General features: G+C 44.8%; 1 pseudogene; it reads right to left on the bottom strand.

Moving 5' to 3' along the window:
* Nucleotides 1–12,768: 12,768 nt before the first annotated feature.
* On the bottom strand, nt 12,769–13,742 carry LOC106395840 (annotated as a pseudogene).
* Nucleotides 13,743–13,985: the final 243 nt, after the last annotated feature.

The raw sequence follows: 13,985 nt of genomic DNA on the forward strand, positions 1-13,985 counted from the left end.
CTCGGATAATCGCAGATCTAAAAACAGAGATAAAGAGGGAGAAGGAGCGTAGAGAGAGAAGGAGCGTAGAGAGAGAAAGTACCTTTAGCGCTGCGGAGAAAAATGAAAAGAAGTGGAGAGGGGTGCGCTATTTATAGGGAGAGATAAGCGCAGGGATCAAGGCGTCATCATTACGCCTAATAAGGCCTAAGTGGGCCTAAACCCAATTAGGCGCGTGATCGACAGATGCGTCGATCCGTCTTCTCGACCCGTAAGCGTTTATCTCACGATCGCAACGCGTGATAAACAGATGCGTCAATCCATTCCCTCGGTTGAGAAGCGTCGATTAAACGGACTGACTCCTCAACGATCAGTCACTTGCTCGGATTGAACCTTTTGTTCTCCGAACTAAAGACACCAAATTCATCGAAGATCGATTGCTCGACCATCAATGAACTAGGGGGGGACTTACTGTTGGGGATGGATTTAACCCATCCTCAAAGCCCATCGAACAAAGGGCCCAATCCAGCAGATCGAGTCAACCTCGGCTCAGAAGCCGATTCTCGGGGTATCGGCTTAGCCAGGAAATGCTGTTAGTCGAAGCGGAGAGCAAACGAAGCGGGACCAATCGACTAAGCGGCTCAGAGCGAGCACCTCCTAATCAGGCCCGAAGGGCCGACAAGGCCCAATCGGAAAAAGGAGATTAGGTTAAGGTAATCGAACAGAGTATAAAAGGAGAGGAAAGCAAAGGAGAAAGGGATCGACACTTAGCGACACAAACTTAGCGGCGAGATTAGGGTTTATCATCCGTACAATCATCTCTCTGCTATTTGTACTTTTCCGGTTTAAGCTCTCACGAGCTCCGGCTTGCTTTTACTTTCTCCACCTTTGTAACATCATCTCGAAATCTAATAAACGCCTCTGTTCGACCCATTTCTAGTATTGTTTACTTCACCCGAGACCAAACTCACCCTAAACACCTGGGACATTCAATATTTTATTCACGATGTTCTCAAAAATATTCTTCTCTATATGCATCACGTCGAGTTTGTATCGCAAAAGAAGATCCTTCAAATATGGCAACTCCCAAAATATACTCTTCTTGTGCCAGTTGTGCTGAAATCCGAAATAATCAGGTATATTACTCGGAACATGTCAATTACTCCCACGATGAAATATTTTTGAGCTCCGTAGTAATCAATTTTTAATTCAATTTGTTCTCTAGTTTAAATATGGAGGAGGAGTGTCTCTCACAACCCTTTTGTAATTAAACAATGCCTTGTTTCTTCGGTACAAATAGCTAATTGGAAGAAATCGACGGTGACAATCGAACCAACATGTCTTCCTACCATTCTTAAATTGAAACATATTTGTCATTCCATTACAATATGGACAAGATAGTCTCCCATGTGTATTCCATCCAGACGACATTCCATTAGCAGGAAAGTCACTTATGGTCCACAAAAGCATTGCTCGCATTGTAATATTTGTTTTCGTTGAACAATGATACGTCTTCACCCCTGTTGACCACAAATCTTTCAACTCTTTTATCACTGGTTGTAGAAAAACATTTAGATACCTTTTTGGATTCTTCGGACCAGGTAATAATATGGTCAGGAATAAAAACTCTCGTTGCATGCCAACTCCGGTGGCAGGTTATATGGCGTAAGAATGACTGGCCACAATAAATATTGTCTCCTTGACATTTCAAATGGACTAATCCATCTGTGCATAGTCCAAGATACACATTCCGAATATTTCTAGCGAAACTTGGATGTACCTGATTAAAATATTTCCAAGCTCATGAATCTGATGGATGAGTGATCTCACCATCTGTCTGAGTATGTTCGGCATGCCATCTCATCCCTCCAGCAGTTCTCTCATATTGGTACAATATTTTCAACATGTATGAGATTGGTAGGTACCACATCCTTTGGTACGGTACCCTATTACACCCTCGTCCTTGTGGTTTGAATCGTGGCTTCTTGCAGAATTGACATTCTTTTAACTTCTCATCATCTCCCTAGTAGATAAAGAAATTGTTTATGCAAACATCTATCATCTCCGAAGAAAATCAAAGACTATAGACCAATTTCTGGATTTCATAATAAGAATTAGCTGACACGTTGTGTTCCGGTAAATACTCTTTAAAACCATGCATCCATGCAATTTTCAGGTAGATTGTGATCAGTTTTAATATTCATCATCCTAGCTGCTAACGACAATTTAGAGAGAGACCTTTTCTACAACCATTGTAGATTGGCTGGTTCGCAGCAGCTAACATTTCATTAAAAAAATTTCCATCTATGTTAGGTTCTTCAACTTCATCAGCTACAAATGCATCGGCTACCATATCATGAACCCTACCATAATCTACCATATGCTCTTCCTGATGGTAACTATTTTTATTATGCAAATGATCAACCGGTTCATTCAGAAAATTGCTATTACTAGTACTAGCTTCATTCCCACAATTATAACCTTCTCCTTGTTGAAACCAATATAGTAATGTGGCGTGAAACCTCTATTTACTAAATGCTTCCAAAAAATTTCACGAGGAGCAAATTTTGTATTGTTGCTTTTCCGACAAGGACAAAACATCTTACCGCTTTCCTGCGTGAGCGGTGTTGAATCTGTTTGATGTATAAATGTCTCCAGCCCGTCGAGAAATTATTGCGTCACTCTCGTGTTAGCATCTTTGTGCGTATATATCCAACTCCGTAACTCGAAAATATTTCCATCACCAGACATTTTTTTTCACGTTTTCAGTTTTTCTTTTGGTGTGTTTCATATGGAAGACAAATGATATATTACAAGAAATTTTTGAAATTGGTAGGTGAAAATTTACTAAGAAATTACGAGGAAACATAGTTGGTAAGCCCAACCAAAAACACGTTTACACCTAAAAAGTAGACATACTCGAGATGTCGTCATTAAAGAGACGTAAAATATTCGTCCTCAAATTGAGGCTAATTTTACGTCTACTTCACGATTAAAACTATATTCCTCGTAAAGTCCTCGTAAATTGACTTTGCTTTTACGAGGAAATATGATTCTTGTTATTTTGTGACGAAAGTACGTGGATTTTATTTTTACTCGTAAAGTCATCGTAGAGTGTGGGAACCGAAATTCGCACTGTCGATTTCCGTTTAAATAAGGAAACTAGGAAAACCCTAATTTCTCAGAGGTCCCGGATCTCTGCGAGAGCCAACGACAAGTGATCGAATATATGCGGAAATCATGAAAAGATAACAAACGAGTTTAGTGAAAACAGTAGATCTTATTTCGAGTCCGCGTAAGAGCGTTGCGATCATTACAAGAGAATACAAAGGCTTTGGCCGCAGGGGCCGTCAGCGAGTTACCTAGTTCTAGCAACATAAAACCCTAATCCTAGTTGAGTCGCAGCTCGATAACAAAGGACGAAAAAGATATCTAAAAGGCTTAGATTGATTTCGGACTGAACCTTGTTAAAGGCTGCCTACGTACCCCTTTCGAGGATCAAGCCGAACGTAGTTCAATTGATAGAGCTGGACAAGAGATCGAACTGCCTGGGCGAGTTCGTCTAGTAATTGAGTGCCAGTCATAGAAACCGAACTTGTCGAGAATAAGCCTAAAGTTTCTAAGTGCAGAGAATTCCGAATCTAAAAAGTTCTCCTCCTTGCTCCTCGCCTAGGACTCCTTATATACTAGCTCCAAGGTCGGTTTACGCTTTTACTCTTCTGCCCTTAAGCCGTCATAGCATAAAAATGGAGATATTCCATTTTTCCCGATCTTCACAATTATCTTCAAAACTTCCGTATTTATCCGCGGAAACTTGACATTTATCCTTCCTTGTGGACCAAGCGTAAACCAGGCTGTGGTTTACGGGCTTTTGATTAGGAAAATCGTGGCCTCGAGTCGTGTTTCAGGTCCCTTTGGGCCGTCTTCCGACTCGACACGTTTACTACGAGTTTTCCGCGGTTTCTAATCCGCGAAGTTTGATCGATGAATTAGAATGGCGGGAAACATGGACTGAGCTTGCTACGGTCTTCGGGAGATAGCATTCGAAGGTTTTGACGAGAATGCAAGAACTGGTGTCGTATTGACGTTCGGAAAGGTTCAATCGCTACACAGCGACCGAACTTTGGCTCGAGCCCGGTCGCTTCGTAGCGACCGAGCGGGACGAGCGCTCGGTCGCTACGTAGCGACCGAGCGGGACGATCGCTCGGTCGCTACGTAGCGACCGAGCTTTGGCTCGAGCTCGGTCGCTACGTAGCGACCGAGCGGGACGATCGCTCGGTCGCTACGTAGCGACCGAGCTTTGGCTCGAGCTCGGTCGCTACGTAGCGACCGAGCGGGACGATCGCTCGGTCGCTACGTAGCGACCGAGCTTTGGCTCGAGCTCGGTCGCTACGTAGCGACCGAGCGGGACGATCGCTCGGTCGCTACGTAGCGACCGAGCTTTGGCTCGAGCTCGGTCGCTACGTAGCGACCGAGCGGGACGATCGCTCGGTCGCTACGTAGCGACCGAGCTTTGGCTCGAGCTCGGTCGCTACGTAGCGACCGAGCGGGACGATCGCTCGGTCGCTACGTAGCGACCGAGCTTGGCTGAGCTCGGTCGCTACGTAGCGACCGAGCGGGACGATCGCTCGGTCGCTACGTAGCGACCGAGCTTTGGCTCGAGCTCGGTCGCTACGTAGCGACCGAGCGGGACGATCGCTCGGTCGCTACGTAGCGACCGAGCGGGACGATCGCTCGGTCGCTACGTAGCGACCGAGCGTTGGCTCGAGCTCGGTCGCTACGTAGCGACCGAGCGGGACGATCGCTCGGTCGCTACGTAGCGACCGAGCTGTGTGCATGCTTGGTCGCCGCGTATCGATCGAGCTTGGCTTGTCCGCGGTCTGATTTCCATACTCGAGCTTGTCCGCGGCCGATTTGGATACATGTCCGTTGCCTTCGGACAATCGGTATTTAGTGGTTCGATTGAGATTTGGACGATATTTTACTGCAAGGCTGTTCGTAAAGATATCTTTACGAAGATTACTTTTCGTAAAAACGGTTATGCTGATTTTTACGGACTTTCAGACATTGATTCCGTCGTGACCGATTTTGACCCCAACAGTTAGCCCCCCAGCTCGTTAGAATCATGAGCTTCTAGCGTGAGGTTCTAGCGAGTGGCTTGGCAAGTTAGGCAAGTTAGGTGAGTTAGGCGGAATTAATGGTTGAAAAGGTCTGTGGTAAGTGATCTTCTCGCTCTCCTAAAAGTAGAAAACGCGATAAGATTGGGGCTGCGCCTTATGACGGCTGCCTACGTACCCTTGTTGAAGGGATCAAGCCTTTCGTAGTTCATCTTGGAGTTAAGGTTCTTATGACTAGTTTTCCAGTAGGACCTTTATGGTCTAGTTTTTATGTAGCGGTTATAAGGCGTGTTGCTGCCGATGGCATTTTGTATGGGTGTAGAGGGAAGACTACGAGTTGTCGTCTCGTAATCTAACTCTGTGTGAATTGCCATATCCATAATCTGTTTCGAGAGTTTTCCGCAGTGTGTAAACTTGCGGGATTTTCTGAAGACGTTCGAATATTGGCAAAGAGACAAATTTTGGGATCTCGTATCAGGGTGTTTGATACTATGCCTAGAGATGTTAGAGACCAGTGCGCTGGGTTTAGGGCAAGACCTAGGTTTACTCCTGGTTTTAGAGGGTGCGATGACTAATTCGACTTACGTATCCCGTTTCAGTTTCATCCTGATTCCATACCGATTTAAAGTCCGCGATAGGTTCTCGGCTTATACGACTTGTATGGTTGGAATCGAGCATCTCTCCGGAGACCGGAAGTGCTGGACCAAAATTTCGGATTTCTTTTATAGCGCTATTATCCTTGTGTCGGATGTAAGAGAGTCATCTTCTACGAGATGGCTAAGTCTGTTTAGGACGTTAAGAGTTTGTTGTGATCAGCAACAAACTTAATGGTAAAAATTACTATTTTGAGTCTTCGCGAAGAATATGTTTTGAGAAGATGTTAGTGCGTATGACTGTCTGGTCTTCCATGAAGGTGTTTTTATCGAGGAAGGAAATTTCGTCGAAGAACTAATCTTCAGGCGTCCGCGACGTCTCGCGATGCTGAAGATTTGTTATTCTTTCGTATGCCACGTTTCGTGCTTGAAATGTTCGCGGGCTTTGAAGATATTTCGCGATGTTGCGAGGGTTTAGTATTAGCCCTGTGTTTGAGAAACATTCTGGTTTGACTAAGAATGTTCGCAGCCAAAAATTGTTGTTCCTGTTCGGATGCTAATAGTTTTGTTTGCGATCGAGGAATTATGACTGAGGTGTCGTGTAAATTTGTCCATGGGAACAAGTGTTTTCCTTCATGGTGCTTTGTGAAGAGTTGGCCTTCCGAGATGTATTTCGTGCATTTTTTAGGATGTTTCGTATAGCTCTAGAAGCTTTGTTACGAATTTTTCCTTACATGCCGCGTATTGTGGTTAAAACGTTGCGGGCTTAAAGTGAATTGTGGAGCGTATTGAACTTGGTCAATTTTCGAAAAGTTTAGATTTTCCGTTAACCGTTTGGTTGTTAGGACTTAGTTTCGTTATGAAGAATTTATCATATGATTTCCGATTGTGGGCTATACGATAATTTATCATATCATATAACCGATTTTACGAAGGTCGTAAATCAGTGATATGTATACATATGTCAAAGTAGCATTGTTTCTGCGGGTTCTACGAGAAACGTTCCCGCTGTGATTTTGATCTTAGGTGAAGGTTGCTTGGCGTTACCCATGGAGTATTACCGAAGTTTATTTCAATACGATCTAGTCGCGGAACGTTTTTCATAGGTTTTTCGAGAGGATTCTCATGACACATTTGTTTCTTGAAAGAATTGGTCAACCAGAAGTGGATCTAGCTAACCATCGGGAGGAAAGTGCTTCTTTTAATGTGCACGATGCTACATATATTCTCGAGTTTTCTTCGTCGCAAATGTTTTCGATACTTTTCCGTGACTTACTTGGTACAACGGAAACTGAAAGAAATGCTTTGGTGATTGAAGATTTCTCGCCGCTAAGTTTAAAACGAAACTGGCTTTCTGAAGCCGGAAAAGGCTTCAATACTTTGGCTAATCGTCGAGTTTCAGTTTGATATTGGTACAAGTTTTCTGTACGCATGATTGCGACAAGAAATGATGTATAGTTTTTGAGATTATGTTCATGATCGTCTGGATATGTTGCTAGCGTTTAGACGAATATTAAGATTGTCGTTTGCCTATTCTTGACGATTTGCAGAAGTTTTTTGAAGTTTGGGAGTATACGAGTATAGTATACGTACCTACTCCCCCTTTTTTTTTTACGAAAGAAAAACGGTTGAACCGATACTTTGAAGGGTTGTGTACGTTTCCTCTCCTGATGTTTGGAATGATCGATAATTCGGGACGATTTATAGACGACGCTTGGACTGTGATTTGGTTGTTTCCACGTTGACGACTTGGGATATGTCGGTTCCGAGAAAATTGCCAGAAACGAATCGGTTTTAAGACGACGTTCATGTCTCTAACTTTTTCTCTCTTAGGAAGCGAGCTTGATATGCGTGGCGATCATTTCTCGACTTTCGGAGAGTTTAGATCGGTTTGCAAGATTTGGATGAACAATTATGGGACAATATATCGAGACAGGAAAAATTGCTTAAAACTTAGTTCGCTAGACTATCCGCCTAGGTTTTACGTTCCCTAAAGTTCTATGGCAGCCTCAAAGTAATTTCCTACGAAAATTCCAAGTCTGATTTCAAAAATTTCAAGTCGGAAATACCTTAGTTCTCTCGAAGATGCAGTTTTGTCCCTTCTCAGTTTTGCGTGCTCATTTCCGTTTCCTGTTCTCGTGTATGTTCGCCATTTCCGATATTGGTGTTTACCCTTTGACATTTATCTTCCGAACTTGACTGTTATCTTCTCCTTAGATAAGACGTCGATTTTTGTAAAAAGGTCCAACGTAATCGTATAGTTAAGGCGGCTAAGGTGTTAAGCTAACCATTTGCCGTTTTATACGATTAATCTGAATCCATGCGAGAAAATAGGTCTTTGCGGTTTTTTTTTTTTATATCGTAAAGTCTCAATGGTAACTTCAATCGAGGCGAAACAAGAGACGTTTCGATCGAGATTCGAAAGTGAACGCAAAGATGGAGGTAGGGTGAGCAGAAACAAGCCAAGGAGTTTAGGATGAGGTTTACTTGTTTTTGTCGTAAAATCTCAACGGAAACTCCGATTGAGACGAAACCAAAAGCGTTTCGATGAGAATTCAAAGGAGAACGCAAAGGAGGACCCTTTGAGGCCTGACAGGTTGCTATAGCGAGTGAGGATGTCATCTCGGTCGCTATAGCGAGTGGAAGGGAGCCGAGACGAGTCCCACTTGTTTTCGTCGTAAAATCTCAACGGAAACTCCGATTGAAACGAAACGAAAAGCATTTTGAACAGAATTCAAAGGAGAACGCAAAGGAAGAACCCTTTGAGGACTTACAGGTCGCTACGTAGCGACTGACATGTCATCTCGGTCGCTATAGCGAATGGAAGCAAGCCGAGAAGCGTCCTACTTGTTTTCGTCGTAAAATCTCAACGGAAACTCCGATTGAAACGAAACGAAAAGCATTTTGAACAGAATTCAAAGGAGAACGCAAAGGAAGGACCTTTCTGAGGCCTTACAGGTCGCTACGTAGCGACTGACAGTCTGACAGGTCGCTACGTAGCGAGTGGAAGCAAGCCGAGAAGAGTCCCACTTGTTTTCGTCGTAAAATCTCAACGGAAACTCCGATTGAGACGAAACGAAAAGCGTTTCGACGAGGATTCAAAAGAGAACCCAAAGAAGGACCTTTCTGAGGCCTTACAGGTCACTACATAGCGACTGACAGTCTGACAGGTCGCTACGTAGCGAGTGGAAGCAAGCCGAGAAGAGTCCCACTTGTGTTCGTCGTAAAATCTCAACGGAAACTCCGATTGAGACGAAACGAAAAGCGTTTCGACGAGGATTCAAAAGAGAACCCAAAGGAGGACCTTTCTGAGGCCTTACAGGTCGCTATGTAGCGAGTGGAGAGTTGGCTTGAGCTCGGTCACTACGTAGCGACCGAGCAGTGTGTGTGCTCGATCGCTACGTAGCGACCGAGCAGCGTGTGCGTGCTCGGTCGCTACGTAGCGACCGAGCAGTGTGCGTGCTCGGTCGCTACGTAGCGACCGAGCAGTGTGCGTGCTCGGTCGCTACGTAGCGACCGAGCGGCGTGTTCGTGCTCGGTCGCTACGTAGCGACCGAGCAGCGTGTGTGCTCGGTCGCTACGTAGCGACCGAGCAGCGTGCGTGCTCGGTCGCTACGTAGCGACCGAGCCGTGTGAGTGCTCGGTCGCTACGTAGCGACCGAGCAGCGTGTGTGCTCGGTCGCTACGTAGCGACCGAGCAGCGTGTGTGCTCGGTCGCTACGTAGCGACCGAGCAGCGTGTGCGTGCTCGGTCGCTACGTAGCGACCGAGCAGTGTGCGTGCTCGGTCGCTACGTAGCGACCGAGCTGTGTAATCGTTTTGTTGTGTTTCCTTTTTCCGCGATTAACGTAGGGGTTTTTCAGCGGTTTTTTTGGGAGAACAAGTTTTATCCTTCCGAAATGTTTTCGGAAAACGTGTTTTGGTAAAACCCTTATGCATCGAGATTTGTTTACGGGGTTTTGATAAGATTTATCGTTTCCCTTCTTGTTTACAGGGAGGAATCGCGAGCTTGTTTTAGTGCTCTTCCTGTGGCGGAAGGTCGCGACTAAGTTTTCGATTTTGTTGAAAACTACGGCGTTTGCGTAAGCGTTGGCCATAGGAGCAGTCAGTGCTGCGAGTTTGTCTTTCATATATCCAAACATCGTTTCGATCAAGCGTTTTGTGGCCATGAGTAAGAGTAATCCGTAACCCCCCCTCCTTCTAGCGCCAAACTGTGGGAACCGAAATTCGCACTGTCGATTTCCGTTTAAATAAGGAAACTAGGAAAACCCTAATTTCCCAGAGGTCCCGGATCTCTGCGAGAGCCAACGACAAGTGATCGAATATATGCGGAAATCATGAAAAGATAACAAACGAGTTTAGAGAAAACAGTAGATCTTATTTCGAGTCCGCGTAAGAGCGTTGCGATCATTACAAGAGAATACAAAGGCTTTGGCCGCAGGGGCCGTCAGCGAGTTACCTAGTTCTAGCAACATAAAACCCTAATCCTAGTTGAGTCGCAGCTCGATAACAAAGGACGAAAAAGATATCTAAAAGGCTTAGATTGATTTCGGACTGAACCTTGTTAAAGGCTGCCTACGTACCCCTTTCGAGGATCAAGCCGAACGTAGTTCAATTGATAGAGCTGGACAAGAGATCGAACTGCCTGGGCGAGTTCGTCTAGTAATTGAGTGCCAGTCATAGAAACCGAACTTGTCGAGAATAAGCCTAAAGTTTCTAAGTGCAGAGAATTCCGAATCTAAAAAGTTCTCCTCCTTGCTCCTCGCCTAGGACTCCTTATATACTAGCTCCAAGGTCGGTTTACGCTTTTACTCTTCTGCCCTTAAGCCGTCATAGCATAAAAATGGAGATATTCCATTTTTCCCGATCTTCACAATTATCTTCAAAACTTCCGTATTTATCCGCGGAAACTTGACATTTATCCTTCCTTGTGGACCAAGCGTAAACCAGGCTGTGGTTTACGGGCTTTTGATTAGGAAAATCGTGGCCTCGAGTCGTGTTTCAGGTCCCTTTGGGCCGTCTTCCGACTCGACACGTTTACTACGAGTTTTCCGCGGTTTCTAATCCGCGAAGTTTGATCGATGAATTAGAATGGCGGGAAACATGGACTGAGCTTGCTACGGTCTTCGGGAGATAGCATTCGAAGGTTTTGACGAGAATGCAAGAACTGGTGTCGTATTGACGTTCGGAAAGGTTCAATCGCTACACAGCGACCGAACTTTGGCTCGAGCCCGGTCGCTTCGTAGCGACCGAGCGGGACGAGCGCTCGGTCGCTACGTAGCGACCGAGCGGGACGATCGCTCGGTCGCTACGTAGCGACCGAGCTTTGGCTCGAGCTCGGTCGCTACGTAGCGACCGAGCGGGACGATCGCTCGGTCGCTACGTAGCGACCGAGCTTTGGCTCGAGCTCGGTCGCTACGTAGCGACCGAGCGGGACGATCGCTCGGTCGCTACGTAGCGACCGAGCTTGGCTCGAGCTCGGTCGCTACGTAGCGACCGAGCGGGACGATCGCTCGGTCGCTACGTAGCGACCGAGCTTTGGCTCGAGCTCGGTCGCTACGTAGCGACCGAGCGGGACGATCGCTCGGTCGCTACGTAGCGACCGAGCTTTGGCTCGAGCTCGGTCGCTACGTAGCGACCGAGCGGGACGATCGCTCGGTCGCTACGTAGCGACCGAGCTTGGCTGAGCTCGGTCGCTACGTAGCGACCGAGCGGGACGATCGCTCGGTCGCTACGTAGCGACCGAGCGGGCGATCGCTCGGTCGCTACGTAGCGACCGAGCTTTGGCTCGAGCTCGGTCGCTACGTAGCGACCGAGCGGGGCGATCGCTCGGTCGCTACGTAGCGACCGAGCTTGGCTGAGCTCGGTCGCTACGTAGCGACCGAGCGGGACGATCGCTCGGTCGCTACGTAGCGACCGAGCTTTGGCTCGAGCTCGGTCGCTACGTAGCGACCGAGCGGGACAATCGCTCGGTCGCTACGTAGCGACCGAGCTGTGTGCATGCTTGGTCGCCGCGTATCGATCGAGCTTGGCTTGTCCGCGGTCTGATTTCCATACTCGAGCTTGTCCGCGGCCGATTTGGATACATGTCCGTTGCCTTCGGACAATCGGTATTTAGTGGTTCGATTGAGATTTGGACGATATTTTACTGCAAGGCTGTTCGTAAAGATATCTTTACGAAGATTACTTTTCGTAAAAACGGTTATGCTGATTTTTACGGACTTTCAGACATTGATTCCGTCGTGACCGATTTTGACCCCAACATAGAGGAGACTAAATTTTACGAGGCTTCTTTTTCCTTGTTAACTTTCGTAGTTAAGTGTAGGTTTTCTTGTAATGTTTATGAAATGTCAAGTTCAGTAACAGTGGATTTTCATGAAAGAACCAAACACATAGAAGTAGATTGTCATAATACATAAGAAAAAAATTTCAACAAAGAGTGATCCTCCCATCTTATATAAAGAGTTCTGATCAAGTGGCAAATATCTTTGCCAAAGCTACATCTCAAAGAATGTGTAAGGATATGCATGTCAATATGGGCTTATTGGATCTTCACCAACCAGCCATCTTAAAGGGGAATGTTAAACCTAGAGGAGCAAAACTATCACTTTAGAAATGTGAAGTGGTCAAGATGAAGCTCTAGGTAGTGGTTAACCACATCCACTCTTTTTTCTAGCACATGCCTAATTAATTGTAACTACTCGCAAGTAGGGTTAACATATATTTGATGGTACACACAGAAAATCAATATACAGAAAATATTTACCCAACTCTCTCTCTCTCTCTCTCTCTCTCTCTCTCTCTTCTCTCTCTCTCTTCTCTCTCTCTCTCTCTCTCTCTCTCTCTCTCTCTCATGTTCTTCACACATAAACCCTAATTTTCTACAACACTAACACTTGTTAGCTAATTTCATTTAGCTAAAAAGCAACACTGTTACTCAGACGGAACCATTAGTTATCATTTTAGATAAAAGAAGGCTGATGTTTAGAGTAATAAGAACCACATATGTAAAATTAAATGTTGATTATGAAACAGAAACAGCTAAACTGTTAAAGAACATTGAAAAAGCTTTTCAAAAGCTCAGAACTGAAATTCCTTTATCTCATCATCTCGCCAATGCTTAGAGCCATACGACCAGAACGTATAAAACCTAGGCCGACTTTTGCAAACCGCACAATTATTTACCGAACAACATATAAATTTGAGACGCTTCTCAGTGACGGCTTGTACAATATTGTCCATTGTTACTACGGTCAGGAATCATATCCAACACTTTAGAATGTGAAATATTAATGATTTCAACGTTTTGGAGGCCTGTGATTAGCAATAGAACTCCTGGACTGCTGTAAAAAGAGCATCGCAAACTTAACTTCCTGATGTTCTTGAGGTAACCCACGATTTGCTTTGCAATTTTTTTTTCCAAATAACCCAAATATTTCAAGTTTGTGAGGTTAGTTCAGTTCTCTCCCACAACTTGAAACTCAAATCTTCCGGTGAGATAGTCATCACTGATGATCAGTGTTTTAAGATTCTTCCATTGACTAAACGCAATCGGAAATGAATTCTTGGACTGAAAGCACCAGCGTGGTAAAGCTAGTTTCTCTATGTTTGGCATCCTATAAAAAAAAAAATGAGATACTAAACACAAATCAATTTTTGTGATTCAATTATTAAGATGAGATTTACCTCGAAGCAGCAAACATGAGATCCTCGTCTTGTATATAGGAAGAGAAGTCAAAGAACAAATTCTTCGGGACACTGCCGCTGAACTTTGTGACATTCATGAGACTTCTGCGTGTTTCACTAATGTCAAAATAATTGAATATTTTAGTAAAAATATTATTAAGGCTTAGGCCTTCTTGTAACTTAGCTTTGGCGAGGTCGACAGTGTTCCATAGAGTTCTATTGTGAGAAGCAATGAACCAAGAGATGCAGACGCGTGATGCATGCATGATAAAGTCCTTTAGACTTAGCTTACTGAAGATAAGGGCGAGTGTGTCTCTGTCCAGAGACTCCCATTTTGTAACTTGTCTTGAGGTGCCTGACTTATTCATCACGTGTAACTACATACGTACAAATGAGAAAACGGTTATAAACATTTTAGATAGATTGACTCATGCATTCACATAAGACCTTGAACAAAAGAAAGAGGAAGAAAAACATCAGACGTATGGAGTCGTTTGATAAAACAGTTTTCATCATTATAATTTTCCTCAAGTCGCAACTACAATTATAGTTTTGAGTTTAAATGAAAACTATGTTATTGAATATGTTGAACACACCGTTTCCTTTCGTCT

The sequence above is a fragment of the Brassica napus genome, chromosome A2 (assembly GCF_020379485.1).
Source record: "Brassica napus cultivar Da-Ae chromosome A2, Da-Ae, whole genome shotgun sequence".
Lineage (NCBI taxonomy): Eukaryota > Viridiplantae > Streptophyta > Magnoliopsida > Brassicales > Brassicaceae > Brassica > Brassica napus.